Raw genomic sequence first — 24,361 nt, forward strand, 5'->3', positions numbered from 1 at the left:
ACTTCCTGATGGACAAGAAGCAGCATATGAGGCTGGGAAAACACATCTTGGACCCGCAGACCCTCTGCATAGGAGCACCGCAAGGCTGCGTACTCTCCCCTCTCCTTTACTCTCTGTACACCAACGACTGCACTTCTATTCTCCTCTGTCAAGCTCCTCAAGTTTGCGAATGATACTGCCCGGATTGGACTGATCCAGGATGGGGAGGAATCTGCCTACAGAGAGGAAGTGACGCTGCTGGCGTCCTTGTGCCATCGCAACAACCTGGAGCTCAATGTTCTCAAGACAGTGGAACTAATTGTAGACTTTCGAAGATTTCCCCCTTCCTTCCCCCCACTCAACATCAACAATACCATAGTCACATCTGTGGAGTTATTTAGGTTCCTTGGAACCATCATCTCCAGGGACTTTAAATGGGGGGGCACCATCGACTCCACAGTCAAAAAGGCCCAACAGAGGATGTACTTCCTGCAGAAACAGAGGAAACGCAATCTTCCACAGGCAATGATGTGATGGTCCAATTCTACACTGCTATCTTTGAGTCCGTTCTTACGTACCCCACCATGGTCTGGTTTGGCTCAGCCACCAAGCACGACATCCGGAGGCTGCAATGGATCGTTCGCACAACTGAGAAGGTTGTTAGTTGCAACCTTCTTCACATTGACGAGCTGTACACTGCAAGGGCCACGAAGCGATCGGGCAAGATCATCTCTGACCCCTTTCATCCTGGCCACAAACTCTTTGAATCGCTTCCCTCTGGAAGGCGTATCCAGACTGTCAAAGCAGCTACAGCCAGACATAAAAAAGCTTTTTTTCCCACAAGTGGTAGTTCTACTCAATAACCAAAGTCTGTAGTCTCTTTTTTCCTCTGGTTTATTTTCACCCACATGTATTAGACCGTATTGGTACATCCTTATAGTTTTGATGTGTTTATGCTTTATTCTTAATTGTTAGCTGTATGTTTGTGTTGTCATTTGTGAGCGGAGCACCAAGGCACATTCCTTGCATATGCATACATGGCCAATAAACCTATTCATTCATTCATTCATTCATTCATTCATTCATTCATTCATTCATTCATTCATTCATTCATTCATTCATTCATTCATTCATTCATTCATTCATTCATTCATTCATTCATAACCACTCTATCCACGCTATAACGACAATACTTTGTAATCACTCACTTTAAGAGACGGCAATGTCTGCACTGCGTGTAGCAATCTGAGGTACAAAGAAAGAGGAGCAGTATCCAGACTTCCTGGTACAAGCAGGCAGCGTAACTAACTGAAGTGTACGTGCAATTTCGCTGACGGCATTTAATAAACAAACGAGATGTTGGATTTTTTTGAAGCATTTCCTTAACAAGGTGCAGTGTCGCCCGCCGGATATTTCTCATCGTTTATGTTATTTTGTAGGTTTGTGCAAAATTGGAACGCTGGAGACAGTTTAACCCATCCTTTCACGGCAGTGAAAAAAGACCAATACGTTCCAATGTCATCTGCTATTATTCGTTGTGCCGACAATCTTGATGTCCTCTTAATAATCTTTCCGACAAATATATTTCAAGCATTGGTTTCTACCTCTGCTGTTGGGTAAACTGTTGCTGAATTTAGGATGCTATTTTAATGTTTCAATAAATTTGATTATATCTCTACACAGAAGGAGAAAGTGCAGGAGTAATTACATGTCAGGCACCATCAACAGAGCAATTAGATATGCCCGGTCACAGACCCTTTGTTAGGTTCTCCTTCAGAGCCACACGTTTGTTTTATTGGCCTTTCTCGTCTCCTGCCTCTGCATTTATTACAAATTCATTTGCATTAACCCTATAGCCCATAGTTATTGTTTGAAAGATACAGCTTGGACACCGGCATTTCGGCCCACCGAGTCCATGCCGACCATCGATCATCCGTTCACACTAGTTCTATTTCATTCCACTTTCTCGTCACTCCCTGTGCATTGAGGAAATATTATAGAGGACAATTATCCAGCAAACCCACACGTCGCTGGCATGTGGCAGGAAACCGGAGGAACCCGATGCGGTCACATGGAGAGCACGAATACTCCACATAAACAACACTATAAGATGGAATCAAAATCGGGTCGCTATGAGGCAGCGGCTTTACCAGCTGCGTCAATGGGTCGCCCAATTTCCCTTGTACATTACACGCGATTCAGACTCCGATTAATTAGATAGATTGCTCAGGTTTCCCCTTCGAAACGAAAAGTGAGAAGCACCTATATGGTTAATGCTTCCTCAAATATAATATCCTCCAGCCGCCAAGCAACGTTTTTGTAAACTATATCTGCTGCAAGCAAATACTTTCCATTATATGGTGAAAAATACTGGGCTCATAACGTCCCCGTGTCTGAAAAAGTGTCCCGTCCCGCCATGCCACCAATCCATTTTCATCGGAGATGCCGGTGTGACCGCTGCCTTACTCCGACCTGTTGCATCTTTTTTGTAAACCGGTACCTGCAGACCCTTGTGTACAATAGTTTATCAGTCCGATCTCAGATGGGTTTAAATCCCAGTCACTGTGAAATGTTGCCTTTTGGGAGGTCAATGTGAGGCGAAGCTATAAGATTGACACCAGGACCTAACAACACTAATGTGCAGAACGATGTGAGGGTCCAGACTCATAGCTCCCTGAAAGTGGCACCACACGCAGAAAGATTGGTAAAGGGGGTGTATGGAAAGCTTGCCTTCATTTGGCGGGCTTTTATTACAAAAGTCACGAAGTCATGATGCAATTCTCTCACAATACGGTTAAGGCTCACTTGAAGTGTTGTGTGCCTGTCTTGCTGCAGTGGTGTGGCATCTTTGGAGTGGATGCAGATGTGTTTTACTGGAATGCTGCCTCGATTGGGCTGTATTAGTTAAAGAAGAGCATGGGCAAACTTGGAACGCTTTCTCTCAATGACGAAGGACAAAGAGAGATGTGATATTAATTTATAGAATTATGAGAGGCATAGATGAGGTAGAATGTCAGAAAATTGTCCATGCTGGGATGAACTAGAGAACATATATTTAAGGTGAGAGTGTCAAAGTTTCAAGCAGGTAATGGCGAGTGCCTGCAACGGGCTGCCAGGTATGGTGGTGGAAGCAAAAATGAGAGTGTGGTGCAAGAGGCTTTTAGGATGGATATGCGTGGATAATTCAATATTACATTGCTGTAGGAAGCATAGAATGCGAAAAGACTAATTAATATATGTTCGTACTAAATATTCTCCCTATTATCGGTAATATAATAACATAATATCTATTTTATAGGACAACCGACTTTGCTAGCAGTTATTACGCAATAACTTACTTAGCAGTAGCTAACGTGAGCAGGCTACCTTTGTTTGTTTAACTGACTGACACTAATCCCAATTAATTTGCCTTGATGATGTTTTCTCTGGAGAATATGCTGCTAATTTTAAAAACAGCGACCTGTCAGACCACTGGCAGTAAGGGTCGATTGTCTCTGGGCATGGAACTGCCGGTACTCATCCAGGTCGAGAACATTTTCTACCCTATCCTTGTCATCATTGGTGTTCCTGGTAAGCTCTTTGTTGATCTGTACCCAAGTTTCTCTGTCGAGCCTTTACTGTCAAAAAAAGTATGTGTTCTTAATTATTGCTTGAATTACTGATCCAGTTAAAACCACCGAAAATTCAAACTACGCTATCTAATTTATTGCCAATAGATTCAGTATTGTTTAGACAGGCAGATGGACAGGCAGGGATCGGAGGATGTAGACCAAATGTAAACGTGAGCTTTCTTTAAATTGGCGTTATGTTTGGTATAGACATTATAGACTGAAGGACCTGCTCCCGTTCTATACCCAATATACTTTAATGATACCCTTGGTAAGAAGACTCGTTGACCACCGAGTCCACACCGACCATCGATCACCCATTGAAAACAAGTCTGTGTTTTCTCATTCAATCCCTGCACACGACGGGCAATTTTTCAGAGGCCAATGAACCTACAAACTCGCACGTCTTTCGGATGTGGGAGGAATCCGGTGCACCCGGAGGAAACCAACGTGGCAAAGGCAGAGCGCTCAAGATTCACCCATACAGGATTGGGTTGTGCTGGTGTTCTATGTTCGATTGTGTCTGTCCTTGCGGCGCACCTTGCTCTGTGATCGGGAAAAGCTTTCATATTATCGATAGGGAGGGCAATTAATCTGTCAATTGTCAATAATGGGCGCGAGCCTTAGGTTGGAAAAACGGGAATATCTTCGTGCGTTAGTGCGATTGAACTGATTAAGTTAGGCATACTCAATGTTGCGGAAGCCACCCAATAAAAAAAAGTAAAGCATAATGTTGTTATAACTGCCTCCAATGGAAAATCAGACGAGCTCCTGCTTGTGCGTCTCATATTCGCCGGTTCGGTCTGTCGCACAATGAAGTAATACGTTCCCACACATGTACGATACCAATCTGTAGCTGGTGCAGATGCTACTGACTCCATTAGCGCTTGGAAAATAAACATGACTGTAATTAGTCTTCATCGCCAAATCGAAGTGGACTGATAGCGAATGCAGTGAATGCTGCCAACTGTGATAGGAAAGGCGGCAATTTGGGTCAATCTGGTTTGTGAACGACCAACTGCAATCGGATACACCGGCTGATTTTCCTTTGATATGCTCTTCTCAATTTACCAAAAGTTCCGTCCTGAGCCAATGCACCAGCGACAACTTATTTGGACAGGTAATCTAACAGCCAGCAGCGTATCGCAAGTCGGACAACGGAGCACATCGCATAGAAGCGGAGCTCGGAAAGTTGCTGCCTGACAGCGCCAGAGACCCGGTTTGACCCTGACCTGGGATCATGTGTGGAATTTGCAGGTGATCTCTGCCAATTGCGTTAATTCAAAAGTCAGCTCCAGCTCCTTCCACATTCCTAAGGTACGGGCGCTATCGGTTCCTCTCACAAACCGCACTGGTTTGTACGTGAACTGCATTCTGTAGTTTGCTTCTAGAGCGCAGTTGCGAATGTTGGATAACATAGAGCCAGTGTGATCGGCACGACTCGCAGTGCCGGGGACCTGTTCCCATGCTGTATCAATCAATTCATCAAGCAACGACCCAGAGAGAACCTGCGCCAGCACAGGGAGAAGGTACAAACATCACCAGTGACCAATATCGATCCCAGGTCGCTGGAGCTGTCAAGGGACCTGTTGTCCATTTGCCTTGAGGGAAAGGGGCGTAAAATTCAATCGCCTTAAAAAGCAAGTGCGGTAGGAAATATAGCTTACCAGAGGCGTAAATTGGATGCAGTATTTGCAACCAAATGTGCATCGCGAAATCAATTTGCAACAGGTAGCGAGGAAGGTAAGTCTGCCAACGCCACTTATCGTAGACTTCTGCGTAACATATCTCGTTGCTACTTACTTCTTTTTCCAATACATTTCACCTTGATTGACCGCCAAATGCTTCTTGTTTTAAAGTTGATTCTGCCTGCATGTGGAAGGTGTTAACGTAATGTATGGTGCTAAACTGTGATGAACAAATCGGCCGTTATCCTTCACTCTCCACATTCCTCTGTGGTCAGGCGAATGGAAGTCACAATTGATTTGCATCTACTATACCCGTCTATTTAATCGTTCTGCCATACGCCGTAAGTCTGTAAAGCAAGTAATGTAATTAGCGGCAGCATTTTGTTCATTATTAGTTTGCGAATTGCATCTTTCAGGTATCTTTTTCAGAACTAGGGATGTTTGGGCGACACACGAGTAAAAAGAGCAGGTTACAGAATCAAATAATCCATTCACATTCAAATGAAGAACTGTCGAATTGATGTTCATCTGGAATATTGAATGTTGGTAATTTTTATTTCATCTTCCCTACAGCTAACCTGATGGCAATCATAATTCTGTCTCGGGGAAAGTGTGGACTCTCCAAATGTATCTCCCGCTATCTGGTATCCATGGCCATAGCTGATTTAATGGTTCTGGTCTTCGAGGTAATTCTCTCCGAGATTTCTGATGGCTATTTTCCTTATTCATTCCTCAACATAACACAAATTTGTAAATTGAATATTTTCTTTAATATTATTTGCATCGATTGCTCTGTTTGGCTAACGGTGACCTTCACCTTCGATCGATTTGTCACTATATGTACTCAGAAATTACGAACAAAATATTGCACCGAGAGAACTGCGGCTTTGGTGATATCACTGACATGTATCTTCTGTATTATTGAAAATATAGTTGTATATTTTGCCTTCGTACCTCGAGAAATAATTGACAACGTAGGCTGGTCCTGTGTCATAAATCCAGACTTCCACACCTCGCGGTTATGGGCAGCACTTTTGACCATCGATACAATTTTAACCCCATTTGTACCAATTTTACTTATCATGCTCCTGAATGCCCTGACAATGACGCACATCATACACGCCAACAGAGTGAGGAGCGGTCTCCGAGGGAACTCGAAGGACGAGGGCGGCACGGATCAAGAGGTGGAGAACAGAAGGAAGTCCATCATTCTATTACTGGCCATATCCGGTAGCTTCGTCTTACTGTGGATGGTAAACCTCGTGTGCTTCGTGAGTGTACACTTCCTCGACGTGGAGTTTTCGACAACAGATCACAACGATCCATTTACCATTGCGGAACTGTCCGGATATATGCTAAGGTCTCTGAGTGCTTGCACCAATACGTTTATTTATGGGGTGTCTCAGAAAAGGTTCAGGGAGGAATTTATAAAAGTGATTAAGAGCCCATTCGTTTTAATTTCCAATTCAGTAAAGTGTTAGTTGTGGTATGTGTTCAAAGTGAAAATTCGTTTCTCAGTTACGTTGCCTTCTACGTTATATCGTTGCATCTGACTTTCCGATATATCATTTGCACCATAGCGTCAATACCGACCGTCAGGGTAATGCTTGCAGTCCTTTTCCCCTCCGCACGCCCATTTAATTTATTCCCTAAAAACCCACCCAAATGCACACTATTGAACATGCAGCCCAGATGCACCAGGGTAGTATTATAGTGGCCATTTGCCCTGTAAACTATTTACGTCTTTGTGGCGTGGACAGTCAGTGGAGTCCCCGAGGGAATTCCTCGCGGTGGCGGGGAGAACATGAGAAACCCACACAGCATCAGAGAACAGGATCGTAAGGAGGAGTCTGCAGGTGCATCAGCTACAGGCAGATAAGTGGTTAATCGCACAAATATGGCATTGTGTGTTAACTACAAAAATTTGTTTGCACAGCTCAGAAATTATAAACACGCATATCGTGGTAGAATTGGATATAAAGCTAGTTTAGCCCCGGGTAAATTTCTGTATTTAACCCAACGACCCCTCGGTTCTAGTTTACCAAGAAGACACAAAGTGCTGGAGAAACACATCAGGTCAGGCAGCGTCTCTCGGGGACAGAGATGGGTAACGTAATAACAAGGAACTGCTGGAGCTGGTTTCTACCGAATGTCGAGACAAAACGCTGAAGTAAATCAGCGGATGAGCCAGCATCATTGCAGGACATGGATAGGCGAAGTTTCGGGTTGGAACCATTTTTCAGACGAAGGAAGGGTTCCGATCCGCAAAGTCACCCATCCATGTTCTCCAGGGAAGCTCTGTGCTTCGCTGAGTTACTCAGCATTTTGTGTCTATCGATAGAGAGGTGACGGTTCTGGTCGGAAACTACTTCACATACAGTAAAGTCCTGTGTGCACCTCTGGTCAGCATGCCATGGACAGTATTGGCGAGCAGCAGAGATGATGCTCATCATGATGAATTTCAGCAATCTATATATTTCATTACAATCTGGATGCAGTGTCAAAAAATGCCAGTTTCAGGCTGAGAAACGTGGTCCGGTTGCTGTCTCGCAGCGCTAGATATCCCGGTTCGATTCTGAGCTTGAGCTCAGTCGGTTTACAGTTTACAAATTCTCCCTGATACGGCGTGTATTTGCTCAGTGTGCTCCGGTTTCCACCCACATTCTAAAGCTGTGCGGGTCTTGTTAATTCGTGGGCGTCTGTAAATTGTCCATATTTTGTAGGGATTGGATAAGATAGTGGACAAACATAGAATTAAACACACTCCGAGGCCGGCACCATCGAAGCTGCAGCCGCCGGCAGCCACCACTACCCCCTCGGCCACTACCAGGCCGAACCTCCTGACGGCGAACCTCCACCTAACCGCAGAGCTTTCCCCGTGTGTCCCAACCCATGCCTGTCCACGCCACTGACGACCTTACCCCCACACTCCGTCCGCCGACGGGCCGGTGCCATTGTCTCCACCGTTCCTTCCCTCACAACCGGCCACCAGCGGGCAGGATCTGTCGGCTCATATCGGTTCCAGGCCCTGTTCCGTGCACAGGGTTCCATGCTGCCGGTCCCAACAACTTCGCGTTCATAAGATCAGTTTTGGTCTCCTAATTTGAGGAAGGACATCCTTGTAATTGTGGCAGTGCAGCGTAGGCTCACGAGATTGATATCTGGGATGGCGAGACTGTCATACGAGGAAAGATTGAAAAGACTAGGCTTGTATTCACTGGAGTTTAGAAGGATGAGAGGGGATCTTATAGAGACATATAAAATTATAAAAGGACTGGACAAGCTACATGCACGAAAAATGTTCCCAATGTTGGGGGAGTCCAGAACCAGGGGTCACAGTCTTAGAATAAATGGGAGGCCATTTAAAACCGAGGTGAGAAACAACTTTTTCATCCAGAGAGTTGTGAATTTGTGGGCAGTGGAGGCCAAATCACGGATGAATTTAAGAGAGAGTTAGATAGAGCTCTGGGTGCTCGAGGAATCAAGGGATATGGAGAAAATTGGGCACGGGTTACTGATTGTGGATGATCAGCCATGATCTCAATGAATGGCGGTGCTGGCACAAAGGGCCGAATGGCCTCCTCCTGCACCTATTTTCTATGTTTCTATGTTCCATCAGTGATACGAGCTGATTTATGCCATTCGACCCATCAGGTCTAGACCGCCGTTCAATCATGGCTGACCTATCATTCCCTCCCAATCCCATTTTTCTGCCTTCTCTCCATTACCACTGACCCCCGTACTAATTAAAAATCTATCTATCTACGTTTTAAAAATATCCTCTGGCCGCCTCCACAGTCTTCTGGGGCAATGAATTCCACAGATTCTCCACCCTCTAATGAAATAAATTCCTCCTCATCCCCTTCCTGGAGGAACGTCCTTTAATTCTGGGGCTTTGCCCTCGTGGAAATAGCCACTCCACATCCACTCTAAGCAGGCCTTTCACCATTCGGCAAGTATCAAAGAGGTCTCCCCTCATCCTTCTAAACCCCTCTCACGATTTACAACAGGGAAGCTCAGTAATGGCTCCACTCGTATATTCTGTACATTCTGTCAGCATATTGCATAAAGTATTTATGCGCTAAAGACGTAATTGGAATCAAGGTTGACTTGACCAAACCATATACCTAATTACAATCTAGATAGGATGACCTGTATCGACCCAATTTCGGCCTGAGGGATTTCAAGATGAAATTGGGCGGCAGGGACGGGCAGCTGGTAGAGATGCTGCCTCACAGCGTCAGATCCTCAGGTTCAATAATGGCAACAAGTGCTGTCTGTGTATAGTTTACAGGTTCTTCCTCTCACCGTGTGTAGTCGCGCCTGGTGCCCCGGTTTGCTCCTATATCGCGAAAAGGGTTACTTAACATTTCTAAATCGTCCCTTGTGTTTAAGGACTGGGAGAGCAAGTGGGATAACACCGATTTAGTATCACCCCGGGGCTGGTACCACCGCAGCCGTCGCCTCCACCGGCCTCCACCACGACCTGGGACGGTCCTATGCCGAACTTCCCCATCTTCGGTTCCAGGCAGGGCCTACTGACGTCGACGCACCGCCGGCCCGCATGGTTTTCTCCACCGCTTCCATGTCGTGCCAGCCAACGCCACCGACGACCCTTATCTGCAACCCGTCTGCTGGCGCGCCCGCAGCCATTGACACAGCCGCTCCTTGACTCTGCCCCGGCCACCAACAGGCGGGAGGCATCAGCTCATCCCGGTTCCAGCCTCTGTTCCGTTCGGAGGTTCCACGCTGCCGGTCCCAACAACATCACGTGGACTGACGCTCCTGCTGAATCTCCTGAGTCGCGCTGCCAACAGGGAACCTCAGTAATGGCACCACCTTTACACTACACTTCATCGCACCCCCCTGTCTCAGTTCCCATGAACTCCCCACAGCACCTCACCCTCGATCTCCCCATCACCCCCCTCCGTTGACCACAACCCTCCCCTTGGCGTCTTTTCACCACCCCACTGAACTCTCTCTTTCGGATGCAGAACCAACGCTCCTCAACAGAAGCCTTACCTATTTACCCCTGCGCCCACATGTCAATGAGACCCATTCCCCCTCCTTCCGCCATAATGTAGAGCTCTTCGTAGGGCGCCCCGTCGCCGGACCATTCTCTATGGCAAAGCGGGCTTCGCCTCCCAGTGACATTTGTCGCGCTCTCATATTTCTTCTCCACGTGGCCTCATCCCGCGGGACTTCTACCCACTCTGGTGTTTGTTGCCGGGACATCAATAATATTGAATTCTGTACACCCCTGACCGAAGCTGATCTCACTCATCTCGACGCACTGCTCTCCCGCCTCTCAACCGTAGTCCGGATATTGTGATTAACCCGCCGACAAGTGAGAGAATACCTGTCCCATATAAACCTTTTCCTTAACAAAACGAATCTATTCCCGTTCATCTATTCCCGTCCTGAATCGCTTACATTACATTTGTCTTTGAAAGCAGAGTAAATCGTTTGACATAGCGATTTGTAAGCTCAGTTGTCTTTCAACAAAGTCTTAATATTCAACCAATGTTTATTTCAAGATTAGTGGTAACTATTCAGCTTCCTTTTCACAGATAAGCAGGACGTTCCTTGACAATGGGACCAATTCGAATCATGTACAAAAAAATTGTGATCCCCAGTCTTGTAAGTTTTGGAAAGGACAAGCATTTAGCACAATAGCTTTTCAAAAACAATGTTTCAGTTTATCCTACTCTGGAGATACAGCAAGGAGACAATGTCTTCGACCCACCGAATCCACGCCGACTACCGATCTCCTTTCACGCTACTTCTATAATATTTCTTTCTTTTTCCACTCCCTCCAAACAAACGGACAATTTATAGAGGCCAATCAACCTGTGTGGACAGCGGAGCAATCGCAGGACACCGGTAAAAGGGAGAACGTGGTAAACCTACGCTTCACTCGGGCCATTTCCCCCCCATCATGCTTCCCCAGTATGTGTGCTCTCGAGTTAACCAAATTTCTGGTTGATGTAATACCTTTGCCAAAATTAAATGCAAGCTTAGTTTTCTTTGGTCACTGTTGTTTTGGTGCATTGTGTAATAAACACTCTAACAAATAGCTCAATTAATTAAACGAGAGTAATGAGGAAATCATGTTTTTGCATTTTAGATGCACAATAGCGAATAAATGCTCCTTCTGCTCTTGAAATAGCTTTCAGTTGGTTATGTGTACGGTGTTTATCCGTATTTTCCGTGTTACCACTGCCGACATAAGTTGCATTCAGTGATCTCAGAACAACTGTCGGGTTAAAAATAGTAATGCAGAATGATCGCGTGTGCTCACTCAGTCGACTGGACTGGTTTTCAAAAACTGCGCCTGTAATTGCATTTCTTCAATTAATTACGAGTCTGTCTGCTAAACGTTCTTTTAAATAATTTTGAAATTAATAAATGCACATTTATGCTTGAACGTATGTCCTGTTGCTTTTTAAGCAATATTATTACCAGTATCCTGATCACAAAACATTGTTTTACATTGCAGGCATGCAAAGCAACACCGATAATTAAAAACGAAAAATAAGTCACAGAGGGAACAATATACACTTGTGAGAGGCTGGCCTGTGGCATTACCAGGAATATTGAGAACAATTAAGTAAAACTATATTGCAATTATGTATTGCTATTTGTATTTGTTTATTTTTGACACGTTTACCGCCAAAGTGTGTAAAACATATGAGTGCGTGAGGTATGTTGGACGATGGGAACCCTTTAACGTCCTGCCCTATGGGAGGTTCGTTTGATCGTCTGGGGTAGGTTCCCGACGCGCAACATCGCCCATCCACTGCCTGCACAGGATCGGTTCCATGGCAGGAGTAAAAAACACAATTCCCTGAATTTAAATATAAACAGTTCTTATCTCTGCATCTCAAGTTTTCAAGTTGTATCGATGTGATTGATGTTGCATCAGGAAGTCAAGGATTCAGTCGCAAAAGGGGGTGCTGACTCCGAGGTCATGCATGACAAAGAATACTGATATAGTCGATCGATCGCAAGGAAAACATTGCTATGGCACATCAAATGATCGAATGTTCATACAGGTGTATTCAAGAAAATCGCCACTTAATCTTGCATCCAAATACAAGCAATAAATCATGTGTTTCTCCCAAATCATCTCCCCACTTCTATTATCTCACGATGTATTCATCATCATATGCCAGGTGTTGCTCGCCAAATGGTTGCTTGGTGTGATTTAAGCTGGGACCGCAGCTACTTACAATATACATTAATGACTTGGATGAAGGGATTAAAAGTACCATTAGCAAATTTGCAGATGATACAAAGCTGGGTAGTAGTGTGAGCTGTGAGGAAGATGCTATGAGGTTGCAGGGTATCTTGGACAGGTTGTGTGAGTGGGCGGATGCATGGCAGATGCAGTTTAATGTGGATAAGTGTGAGGTTATCCACTTTGGTGGTAAGAAGGCAGATTATTATCTGAATGGTGTCAAGTTCGGAAAAGTGGACGGACAACGAGATCTGGGTGTCCTAGTACATCAGTCACTGAAAGGAAGCAAGCAGGTACAGCAGGCAGCGAAGAAAGCCAATGGAATGTTGGCCTTCATAACAAGAGGAGTTGAGTATAGGAGCAAAGAGGTCCTTCTGCACTTGTATAGGACCCGAGTGAGACCGCACCTGGAGTACTGTGTGCAGTTTTGGTCTCCAAATATGAGGAAGGATATTCTTGCTATTGAGGACGTGCAGCGTAGGTTTACTAGGTTAATTCCCAAAATGGCGGGACTGTCATACGTTGAAACACTGGAGCGGCTGGGCTTGTATACACTGGAATTTAGAAGGATGAGAGGGGATCTTATTGAAACATATAAGATTATTAAGGGGTTGGACACGTTACAGGCAGGAAGCATGCTCCCAATGTTGGGGGAGTCCAGAACCAGGGGCCACAGTTTAAGAAGAAGGGGTAGGCCATTTGGAACGGGGATGAGGAAAAACATTTTCAGTCAGAGAATTGTAAATCTGTGGAATTCACTGCCTCTGAATGCATTCAAGAGAGAGCTAGATAGAGCTCTTAAGGATAGCGGAGTCAGGGGGTATGGGGAGAAGGCAGGAACGGTGTACTGATTGAGAATGATCAGCCATAATCACATTGAATGGTGGTGCTGGCACGAAGGGCCGAATGGCCTGCTCCTGCACCTATTGTCTATTGTCTATTGTCTATAATTCAGAAATCAACAGCCGCAAGTGCAATATTTTGCCATTCAGAAACCACGTTCCGTGTTGTGTAATAGCTTGAAATTATTGAAGTTTCTGTCGGGAAACTGCATATTCTTGTACACAATCATTGAACAACTTTCAGAAGATAGAGTGGGAAAGGACAGTTTTCCCACTCAAACACGTTGACGAAACAGGCTGAATGGTGTAATTAAGGTAGAGTGTAACGTCTCCAGTGGGATTCATAGAGAAAACCTATTATGATAGTGGGAGATTCAAATTCCACGGAGCTATGAGACATATTTGCGTAAGCAATTCTCCGCTCTTACGTGTCGGACGATCAACAGACATTTTCTGATCTTCCCACGGATCACAGAATCTCTTGTCCAGAGTAGGTGAATAGTGGACCAGAGGACATAGGTTTAAGCTGAAGGGCATAAGGTTTCACAGGAATATGAGAGGTAACCTTTTCACACAAACGGCGGTTGAGGTATGGAATAAGCTGCCAGAGGAGGTAGTTGAGGCAGTAACTATCCCACATTTTAAGAAACTGTTAAACTGATAAATGAACTGGAGGACAAACGCGGCAGGTGGGACCAGTGCAGCTGGGCACGTGGGCCGGTGTGGGCAAGTTGCGCCAAAGCTCCTGTTTCCCCGCTGTATCACTCTATGCCTCTATGACTCAACGACACAGCCTTCTGCGCCAACAACATGTGATGCTTGACGTGATTTCTATGATCCAGAATAGACAATGTGTCTTCACATATGCCTATAACTAGTTATAAAGCGAAGACTGTCGTTTGTCAGCATTCCTCTGAAGCATCAGCATTTTAGTGCTTTTCTGAACATCCATCAATCATTTTGCTGGCGACAGCCTCAAAGAAGTTTACTATCGGAAGTTCCCGAAAACAGACAGAGACTGAGAGTTTGAATTAGGTTTAAGGCTAGCCTTGCAGAGATTTCCTTCTGTCTTTTATGTGTTTCTTTGGCCTGTTATTCTCATTGCGTGATGGTCTAGGCTAGGTCCCCAACTCTGTACTTTCTAGCGGTCTTGCTTGGAGCTGTTCATTGGTACAATTGTTCAAAATTATCACTTGTACCAAGTTGCAGTGAAGCTATGGTTTTACGTACATATCAGCAAGCCAATCACACTACATATGCAGTACCATCCGGTTAGTGCATAGTGCATAGGACAGCCCACTGATTCCATATGGAAGTTACGCCATTTTGGCGCTATTTCACAGTCCCACCTGCAGTTGACCACAAAGGCCCGTCACAGCTTCTTTTGAAGCTGGTTAGCCGAAGGGCGCCACCACCAGCCTACCTCGAGGGTGAGAAAGGTAAGACACTCCTATTCTTCTTACCGAAACATTTGTCCAACGTTCGCCGCCGTCGTGGACTCCCTCCATCCTTCCCTCTGAATCCCGGTCTTCATTGGATCGCAGAGTGCAGGCTCGCCAGGGTTCCTCCGACATGGATGTTCACTTTTCCGCGGCAGGCCCGATTCTGGAGCCGCCGCACGCCGGGAGACATTTCCGCCGCGCGCGGGCCGCGGGGAGACTGCTCCCGAACCAGGCCATGATTCATTCCGATAAGAAGGTTACGATGGCGCATCACTGGATGTTGGTGAGGGTTGTTGCAGACAGGGCGAACTTCCTATGCCTTCTAATAAAACAGGCAGGCGTGCTTTGTTGGTCATTGCTTTGATGTGGCTGGCTTGGGACAAATTACTGGTAATATTTATTCCTAGGGACTTGATATTTATTCTTACATACTTGATATTTATTCCTAGGAACTTGGAATGAATATCAATATAGATCAACTGTAACAATGTATTGGCACGCCAAGTGGATACACCAGCACTACACGGGAAAATTGGAAGCCGTATCATATATTTCTAAATTCAGATTTAAAATAGATTATTGTCAAACCCATCAGGGCGCAATGAAAGGCATTGTTCACACGAAACTCACGATGCAAATAATTTAAGAATTTTAATGCTACAATAAATACAACAGTGCGTGCGAAGCAGCAGAATGGTGCAGACGTGGAACACCTTAGGCGGTGTTGGCCACATGAGCGTGCAACAACGGATTAACGGAATGAGGGAACGTCATGAGTAAGATATGTAGCGGCATATCCCGGAAGGGGCTGCGAAACAAGAGATTGTTTCAGTAGTTGCATAGCAGGGAGGAAAAAAAAGCTATTCTTAAGTCTGGTAATCCGAACTTTCAAGCTCTTGCATCTTCTCCGAGAAAGTTGAAGAGAAAAGGCAATGACCAGGATAACAGGAATGCTTGACGATACTTCTGGCCTTCTGGTGAAACGTACTTTGATATTGAACTGGATGGAAGGAATGATTGACTGTAGTCTGTTCACTGCTCTCTGACCGTTTTTCAGACGTTCATGACCGGAATATTTGGCAGTCCAGTTGGAATGTCATCGATGGAGCATCGTAGAATTTCGGCGGAATCCTCGAGCCCACGCCATATGTTCTCAGGCACAAGAAAATAAATCCGCTAACGCATTTTCTTTATGACCGCCTCAGTAGTAAAGAATCGGGATAGGTTGCTAATGATACGGATGCTCAGGAACACGAAGCCCCGGACAATCTGTAGAGTGGGCTCGTTGATGAGGACAGGACGTGTTATGTTCACCCTCCCGCCTGTTTACGTCAACGACGAACTCTGTCATCTTGATCAGTTAAGGTTGATTTCCTGACAGAATACAGATGATTGTTGAACTCCTGCCAACATTTCCTCTCATTCAATATGTAAATGAGTCAATATTGTCGACACCAATAGTGTCGGTGTACATAGATCGATTTTCCATTGTATGTAGTCACAGTTATTGGTGTGCAAGAAGTGAGAGGGACTGAACAAACGCCACGGAGTATCACTGATGTTTACTGTCATGGTGGAGAAATGCTATGACCTTTTGTAAACTACTCATGTCTGCCGGTCAGGAAGTAATAAAGACGGCTTTAGATGGAGGCCCTAAAACCAAGGTTGAGATATTTAGGGCTGATCTTATTCTTTACTCTGGTGTTACCAATGAACTTGTATCACCGAATAACATTCCAACACAGATATTGCTGCTATCAAGGGGATCAGAAGCTGGGTGGATTGCAAGAGAGATGGGATGATGCATAAGCCATTTGTGGCAAATTGCAGGGAGTAAATATGATCCTGCTGAACGGTGCAGACGTGGGCTATTACCAATCTTTCAATGCACTTTACAATGGTTGACGGTAAATGTGCTGAGCGGCAGTGTGAGACAGGGCATTTTGGTTTTATTTAGTGACTGTACTGATTTAAGTTTCCTTGAACCAGATGGGGGCAGTGGAATGTTGAAGTGAGATGTTAAAAATGGCAGCGAAGACTGAGGCCAGTGTATTGTCGCATGATTTCAGAACTCGCCCAGGGATTCCGTCCGCGCTGGCAGCTTCCCGTTAGATTACATTTGTCGAAGGAGATCACCACTGATTGGCGCCGCAAAGGCTGCTTCGCCAACAGTCTGTCTCGTCCTTTTCATCCTTTTGTTGTATTTACTGTGTGTTAAATGTATGTTTTAGTGTTCTTTAGCTTTGTTTTATGTGGGAGTGGGGGAATTGCGGGAAACTTTTTTAAATCTCTTACCTCGACTGAGATGCGATTATATTCCGTATCGTATCACCGTCCGCACTGCGGCCTCTTGCTGGGGATCGACTTTGGGACCTCCAACCGCGGGAGCCCGCAGGACTTAATATCGTTGAACTGGTGGTCCCTTTGTCAGGGATCGACCTCGGGAGTTGCAACCGCTGGATCCTGCGGACATTAACATCGTGGAGCTCGCGGCACATTGGTTAGGGACAGACTTCGGAAGCTTCAGGCCGCAGGTGCTTTGCGGGAGCGTCAAAGCGGGAGATTTGACGCCCCAACGCGGGTGCTTGGATCGCCGGCTGCGGGAGCTTCGATCGCCCCGACTACGGATGGTTCGACTGCCCCGACCGCGGGAGAATAAAGAGAAAAGAAGATTAGAATTTATTGCCTTCCATCACAGTAAGAAATGTGAGGAATCCGCTGTGTTGGATGTTTATGTTAACTTTTATCAAGTTGTGTGTCTTGTTGCTTTTTTTTAGTATGACTGTATGGTCAATCGAGTTTTACTGTACCTTAATTGGTACACGTGACAATAAAATACCTCCGAACCTTCGAACCTTTGACTTCCTTCGCGATGTGAGGTCAGAGATATGTGGGGGTGGGAGTGAGCGGAAGCTCCAAGGTGAAGGTTTGTTCACTTGGCACCCCATTGATTTAATGGAGCATCAAATTTCTTGGGAAATCTCTTGTTGCATCTTTGCAGAGATGATCATTGGACCTTTGTACACCGGAGGACTACCGGTCCTGAAATCCTCGGACCTGGACATTAGCAGAGAATGAATCTCCCTCTACATCACAGATTCTTGGTTAAGACAGATATAAATTGCGATTGATGGAACGGAAGCGACAATGTATTTCTGGAGGAAACTAATGAGAACTGAGATATACTGGACGAGGCTGCATAAAGTGATCTTGATCGCGTTCTAGTCCAGTGTCTCTAAACAGTCCGGAAATGGAACCGAGGCATCCTTACACCGCTGCTACATTACACTTTGTTTTGGTGTCTCATGCTTCGTTCACTATCTGTAAGCCGCCGCAACAGACTGGCCAAAAGGACGGAAAGCATAGCAACGATTGGCATCCTCGAACGTTGTAGAGAAGTGATGAAGAGTTTTACTATCCCCCGTGGCGCAAAGACGTTCTGCCTGCAGTCAGGAAAGATTCAACAGGATTTCTGCATTTTCAGTCTGAAAGCAATGTACGATAGAATGGTATAGAATTCGTCCAGTGCTGCGTTGGCTTTGGCTTGTACTGGTTTGTAGACTGCGGAAAAGATAGTTGAGGTGAATTCCCACGGTAGATAAAAAATGATGGAAAAGTAAGAACAGCCATTTCAGGCCAGGAGAGTGGGATCGTCAGAAAAGTGCACGGAGGCACTAGCCAAAAGGAGAAGCCGCTGCTTGTCTCTTCGGCGCTGCCATACGATAAGTGCAGAAAACCTCAGATTGTATAACAGGGCAAGCTCAGTTGGGTTAAGCCATGTTCAGTGCAACAGAGAACACAGGTACCCTTAAATTCCCTTTGAAACGACAGGTTTGTTGAAACTTGTCTAGGCAGACTGGATGTTAGCGAGAAGTATGCGGACTGCATGGACTTGCCGTTGATCCAGCTATAAAGCACTGAAAGAAAAGGCAGCCATGATAAGTCAATGAATCCAGTGCGTTATCCGATCTAATGTTTCAACCCAACATTCGTTGATTGATAGAACTCCAGCCTTTCTATAGCTTTATCAATAAAACACATATATTTTGACTTTGGTATAAAAAGAAAAAATATCTATCTGAGTCCTATGCTCAGAACTGCAATATTTATAAAACATTTTGCACTGATTTTGTTTCATTATCACGGGCAAATTATATGGACCTCTTTATGGAATTTCATTGAATTTTCTCCAGATGTGACGATGCTTTCGTTTGATTGATTTGGTTTATTAATGTCATGTTTGTGGACATTCCATGAAAAGCATTATATGCGTGCCATCCACTCAAATTATATCATATATGAATATAATCAAACCATATAAACGTGCAACAAAAAGAGATGGTAGTGCAAAGAAAAACACACCAGACCCCCAAAATTTAGCATTGTACAGCACTTATTGAATTTCCAGCATTGTAGTGTTGCAGTTGCAGAAACATGTTAGATGTCCACAAAATCTATTGATCATAGAACATGAAACAGCTCAGCGCGGGTTCACAATGTTAGTGCAGAAGACGATGCCATAGTAAACTAATGCCATCTGCTTGCAAGTAATCTATAGCTCTTCATTCCCTGCACATCCACAAAGAAACTCATGCACATTGACACGAGCGCACGTCTCCCATAAATAAGCATTGAACGCTTTTATCGTGCAGTATATTTCTTGAGCGTGCATGCTAAAATATTAATGATACAGTGCATCCCAATTGTCTTAAACAGTGGCAATAAACAAAATTCACCTTGATTGTATGATAAAGGGAGTGGAAAATTCCGATCATTTTGCAGGGCTCGCTATTCCCTCGAGGTTTATCTCCGATATAAATAAGAGGTAAACAAGAGAGTAGGAGATCCCCGTTCCTTCAACTAACTGGAAACATCGCTTCCCTTTGACGATGGGATTACCGGTCAAGTTACTCGTAGAACGCATTTACTATCCCATTCTTGTAATAATTGGTATTCCTGGTAAGCCATTTACATAATATTATTATACCTGCACTGAATAACTCGTTCTACGCTCGCTGGCATATGCATATATATATATATATATATATGGAGAGAAGGAATGGGTGACGTTTTGGGTCGAGACCCTTCTTCAGGATCTACCCGAAACTTCACCCATTTCTTCTCGCCAGAGATGCTGCCTGTCTCGCTGAGTTATTCCAGCACTTTGTGTCCACCATATATATATATGTGTGTGTGTGTGTGTGTGTGTGTGTGTGTGTGTGTGTGTGTGTGTGTGTGTGTGTGTGTGTGTGTGTATGTACATGTATATATGCCGACATTGATAATGGGCTGCGAATAGATCTGATACTTATATAGACGACTATGAAACTGGTCATACAATAACGGCACTGACAGAAACAAACAAACAATGATTATGACATTTTTTTCCGGAACCGTGAAATTGATATCAATGTTGCATCTGGGTCCTATTCCACGTGACAGAGCAACCCAGTCACGTTTGTGTAAATGAATCCTTGCAGAGTCATCCAATGTTTATATTCGTGCTCGACGCTGCATGTATTCCAAAACCGTTTCGATAATTTGAAACCGCCGTCTGTGATAATTTAATATAAGATATGTTATTTGGTAGACAATCGAGCATAACTTCACGTTCGTGACGATAAATATCCCAAGGTATATTTTCTGTTTTTCCATGGTCCGCTTTGGTACTTGGCACAGAAAATCTTAAGTGACTTTTCATTCCATTTACAATTGCCAAACGACGCTGGGAAACGACTCGGTATCATTATGACCGAACCACGTTATGTTCCTGATAACCCGAGGAGAAGAACGGGTTACCTAAACATGATTGGCTTTTGTATCCTGCGAAAAATGTCAACTGGGGTGAACGTTAGAAAATAACCCCAGGTATAGCTGAACGGTTATAATTAAGCTCAAAGAGGAGATCTCTTCACTCAAAAATGGATGTATTTTATTTGTTATGCAATGTGGCAACAGCGCCGAAGTTACGTGGAGAGATATTCTTGGTGGGGTGAAATTGAACATTGAACAGTACAGTACAGGAATGAGCCTTTCGGCCCACAATGGCAGTGCCACAGACGATTGCAAGTTAAATAGGTCACATCTGCCTATACACCGACCACATCCGTCCATTCCTTGGACTTCCGTATGCCGATATAACAGCGCCTGAATCGCCATTACGGTACCTGCCTCCGCAACCACGGAGGTCGATGCTGTCCAGGGCCCCACCACTCTCAACGTAAAAAAAGAACATGCCCCGCAGATCCCACTTAATCTTGCCCCCTCTCACCTTATTGCTACAACCTCGAGATTTGCACCCTGATAATAAAGTTCTGATTGTCTACTCGACCGGGTGGCGCCGATTACCGGTACGTGGCAGCCTCGTCTCGTCCCTTTCTTATTTTGATGTTTTAAAGTCTGTTTTAGTTATATGTTTTAGTGGATGTTTAGCTTTTTTATTTGGGGGGGGGGGGGGGGGGGGGACACGGACTTTTTTAAATCTTTTCCCGCAACGGAAATGCGTCTTTTTCCCGTATCGTATCTCCGTCCGCACTGCGGCCTTAACATCGTGGAGCTGGCGGTCCCTTTGTTCGGGATCGACGGCGGTAGCTCCAAACGGCCCGATCGCGGGAGCCTCGATAGCCAACTGCGGGAGCTTCGACCGCCCCGACCGCGGGAGACAAGGAGGAAGAAGGTAATAGGGGATCTTATCGAAACGTATAAGGTTATTAAAGTGTTGGACACGTTTGAGGCAGGAAACATGTTCCCAATGTTGGGAGAGTACAGAACAGGGGGCCACAGTTTAAGAATAAGGTGTAGGCCATTTAGAACTGAGATGAGGAAAAACGTTTTCAGTCAGAGAGTTGTGAATCTATGGAATTCTCCGTCTTAGAAGACAGTGGAGGCCAATTTTCTGAATGCATTCAGGAGAGAGCTAGATAGAACTCTTAAGGATAGCGGAGTCAGGGGATATGGGGAGAAGGCATGAACGGGGTACTGATTGAGAATGATCAGCCATGATCACATTGAATGGCGGTGCTGGCTTGAAGGGCCGAATGGCCTCCTTCTGCACCTATTGTCTATTGTCTATTGTCTATTGTCCATCACAGTGGGGAATGTGAGGTCGCCGAAAAACAAGATGGGCATGCTGCCTGCGCTGGTGAGGACTCAGAGGAAGTGCCGTGAGTACGGTGATCTCGGAGTTTGCGGGCTCATCACGCCATGAGGACATCCGGAGTTTACTGTCGAGTGTAGAAGGCTTTCTGACTGTTCGGCGGACAGGGATTGCAGGGAGGGACAGCGGTTGGTACAACCTTGTTCAAATCACGGTGAAGGAGCGTGTGTGTAGCCCGGACATTGAACTGATGGCTGTGGGTCTCCGCTTATGCTGTGTGCCTCACGGATTCTCACACGCCGCTGTGGTGGCTGTGTATGTTTAATCTTTATGTAGGTTTGTATCTTGTTGCTTTTTTGGTATGACTGTATGGCAAATCAAATTTCACTGCACACACGTGATAATTAAGGACCATTGAACCACTGAACCATTGAGCATATGCCTCACATAATTAAATCCCTCCAAATGCGAGCTAATCCTGTCTAGAATAATTCTCTCCAATAGTTCACTTACCGCTGAATCTTCCTCCCTGGATCCTCTCCACAACCCTTCCGAAAAACTAAAGAACAACTTTGGCCACTCTTCTGTGTTCCTCGCTTGTGGCTGAAAATATTCTCGTCGACGCACGCACATTCTTCTCTCTTGCTCCCGTCAACACCTTGGGATAGATCTTTGACCTTGCGGACATAACCATGTTAATGCTTTTCAGGAGCATCGGCACAAACTCCTTGTAGATCGCAAACTGTTCTAACATGTTTATGTAGTCTCCACAGTGATCTTACTGCCCTCCAAGCCCTTCTCTGTCAGTGACGGTGAAAGCTACCCGTTTAACACTTCACACACAACCTCCAACTTCAATCATATATATCCTCCTTTATCCTTGATCGTTCTACATTCTCCCGGTTTACCCGCTTGTGATTAATGAACCTATAGAAAGCTTTGGGATGTTTATGAATCCAATCCGCCAGTGACATTTCAAAACGCCTTCTGGCCCTTCTAATCGCCCCCTTCGGGGTTTTTTTCCTCCAACATGCTTTATCTTCCCCACAATAGCCGTCGGATCACATCTTCCCAATTAGTAAAGCATTTTGTTTCAACTGCTAATGCATACTATCTTAATTGGCCAGAATGAGTAACCTATCGATTTTGACCCTGACTTGTATTTCCAGCTTGACGATAAAATATACAAAACAAATACATTACTAATTTACACATTTATTTAATTATCAGTGCCAGAAATGCAAACTGGTGTTGATTTAGTCTGGACGAGAAAGAGAAATAGAAAACATGCAACAAAGCATATTTTAAACAAACATGTCAACTGGTGATTCCACGATCAGTCAAAATACAATTTTAATTCTCCAATCAGAAATTTGTGGGGGTTCTGCAAAAACAGCATCCGTTTGCTGATGGTTTCGACGGCGGCGCAGAAAACGATCCTGGCACGTTATTTAACTTTATAAATCGTAAATATCCCATTAAGAAAAAAATGCAATTAAAGCATGCTTATCCAATCATGCTCACCGCTGAATCGCTAAACCACAGATAATTTTCTCCAGATGGGAAGTGCAATGATTGTTGATCGGAAATATGAAACAAAATAAAAGCAAATGCGTAATTGCACTGCTTCCTGAAATGGTCTCATCCAGTCCAGATCTTCGGATTAATAAGGCGGGGCATAATAAAGCATATTCTGGTTTCATTCATTCCATGGTTTTAAATAAAACGTGCATAAATGAACATTGCAACCTCGGAAAGAAAGGTAACATAACTTCGATTGATCCCGGAAGAAGATACATCTTAATACAATTCCCTTAATTGTTTCCAGCTAATTTGTTGACAATGTTCATCCTGTCCACCGGAAGATGCGGACTCTCCAGATGCATTACCCGATATCTGGTGTGGATGGCGGCAAGTAACCTACTGCATTTGATAGTTGGTGCGATTCTTTATCAGATTAATGACGCGTTTCTTCCACGGTCATTTCTGCATTACACTCCCATCTGCCGGATTATTCTGACTCTGAGTTATATCGCTATTGACTGCTCCGTCTGGTTAACTGTGGCCTTTACCTTTGATCGATTTGTTGCGATTTGTTGCCACTCGTTACGAATGAAGTTTTGCACAGCAAAAATTGCATCAAGGGTTATCACAATTATATGTATGCTCTGCATTATAGAAAATATACCAATCTACTTCTTACTTGAACCTCGCGATATAATTGACCATGTGCCATGGTTCTGTAATGTGAAATCAAATTTCTACGCTTTACCTATCTGGGCTGCATTTTTATGGTTGGAGACCATCCTAACTCCATTTCTGCCCTTTGTGTTGATCCCCCTGTTCAATGTCTTAACTATAAGTCACATTATGCGGGCAAACAGAGTCAGAAGCAAGCTCCGTGGAAAGGAAAGCGAGAAGGGCCAGATGGATCAAGAAATTGAAAACCGAAGAAAATCAATAATT

Source organism: Rhinoraja longicauda, chromosome 19 (genome assembly GCF_053455715.1).
Source record: "Rhinoraja longicauda isolate Sanriku21f chromosome 19, sRhiLon1.1, whole genome shotgun sequence".
Lineage (NCBI taxonomy): Eukaryota > Metazoa > Chordata > Chondrichthyes > Rajiformes > Arhynchobatidae > Rhinoraja > Rhinoraja longicauda.